Genomic DNA, 2,500 nt, shown 5'->3' on the forward strand with positions numbered 1-2,500 from the left:
TAAAACCTCAATAATTTTGATGGAACTAAGAGGGAAATAAAATAATCCCAATTCTCGTGAAAACAAATGACTATGATTTTAGTGCCATGTGACAGAAAACCCGAATTTCCACGCATGCACAACGACAAAAAGAAAATGTGGGTGAAGACGTAATATGAAGAGCTTATCCATAAAGAAATATGAGAATATGTCAGTGAAGAAATGTTGTCTTGATAAGTTCACACGCCGAATAAAAATCAATAAAAAATCATGGGAGACTGAAGGTTGCCATTCTACTCCATGAAGGATAATGCTGGCGACGTGTTCAATTTCAGACTCTTACTAAATTATCTTCGGTGTTATAAAACAATAAGTACATCGAGTTTTTCTGTGCAGTGTACAACGCTGTATGAACCTCTCAATGTGCTGCAGTATGAAGCTCTCAGCCACGACAGGACAACGCTTAGTGCTCCCCAGATCCAAAGAGGAGCGCATAATTATGGCTAAATGTAAGCTTAAATAAAATAAAAACTTCTGAGGGAAGAGGGCTGAATTTTGGTCTGTTTGATGATTAGAGGGCGAATGATCAGCATAGGAATGTGCAGCCCTCTGGCCCCAGTAGCTTTTAAGATCTGAGGGCGGACAGAAAATGTGCGGATGGTGGACAAATAGTTATCTCAATAGTTTTCTTTTACAGAACACTAAAATAAGGGATAGAGAGTTTCTTGATCCAGTGGAGCGAGTGCTCCGACGATCGGCGTTTCTCTTATGCATGAGATGTTGACGAGAAGCTTATGTCGTTTGATGGAACCTGGCTCTGTTCTTTCTCTGATAATTGTCGGGTAACTTCCAAGTCCCTTGGATATGAATGAGCCTCTGTTTAACTACTGTAATCTCTGCGTTATTTCGAGAACTTTAAGGATAGCGTGATATTCTTTTGTCTACTTGCATAAACGTCTGATGCGAACTTTTTATTTTGCGTTGATAGTTTGGGACTTTCCTAGTTTCTTCTGATTCTTACTAATTATTTTTATAATTATCAGTGACATGTGATGCTTTAGTGCTGAATTTTTTTGTGAAAATTTTCTCTTTGTTATTTGGAAGATGTTTGGTAAGGTTTCAGCATTACAGGTTTGCATATTTGTAAGGGCTCTACCCAACGTTTGGCAGTCATATTTATCGCCATTAGTTAGACTTTTGACAACTTTCTCAGGTTCACAAAGACAAACATCGTTATATTCTTTTTCTAGTGATTATAAGTAAACCTGCACCAAACGTTCATTATGTTAACCAAGAGGCACTGTTCATTGTTTTTCGCAATACATTTAACGAAATATATTTAATCAAATGTATCGGAACGCCATCCAATTATTGTTAACGGAATATCTCAAGTGAATCGGCCAACTGTAACTTATTTAGTTTGATACTTTCATATTTAAGTCTGATAAATTTATACTAAGACTCAAAATTTTATGCTCTTCGGAAACTTTCCCTCCTGTGGATTACATTTCCTCTCTTCCTCCTAACAAATGGAATATAATAGAACAGAATATATATTATATATAATAATATATCTATATATATATAGTTAATATAATATATACAATATATATATATATATGATATAAATATATCATATATATATATTAATATATATATATATATATATCTTTATATAAGAATTATATATATAATATATATATATTTCTATAAATTATATATAATATAGATATATATATATATATATATCTATATATATATAATCTATATATATATATATATATAATTATTAATATATATCTATATATATATATATATATATATATATATATATATATATCCTATATATATATATATTATATATATATATATCTATATATATATATATTAATCTATATATATATATTATAACTATATATATATATATATATATATCTATATATTCTATATATCTACTATACATATATAAATAATATATAATATAATATATTATTATATAATATATTATATCTATATATATATTAAAATTAATATATATATATATTTATATATATATATATATAATAATATATAATATTATATATATCTCTATATATATCATATATATATATCTATATATATATATATATATATATATCTATATATATATATATATATATATATATATATATATATATCTATATATATATATATATATATATATATATATATACTATATACATATATATATATATATATATATATATATATATATATCTATATATATATATATATATATATATATATATATATATATATATAATATATATATATATATATATATAATATATTATATATATGTGTGTGTGTGTGTGTGTGTGTGTGTGTGTGTATCTACACACACACACACACACATATATATATATATATATATATATATATATATATAGAGATATATATAGTATATATATATATCTATCTATATAAATATATATATATATTATATTTAATATATATAATATATCTTATATATATTATATAT

Source organism: Macrobrachium nipponense, chromosome 4 (assembly GCF_015104395.2).
Source record: "Macrobrachium nipponense isolate FS-2020 chromosome 4, ASM1510439v2, whole genome shotgun sequence".
NCBI classification, from domain to species: domain Eukaryota; kingdom Metazoa; phylum Arthropoda; class Malacostraca; order Decapoda; family Palaemonidae; genus Macrobrachium; species Macrobrachium nipponense.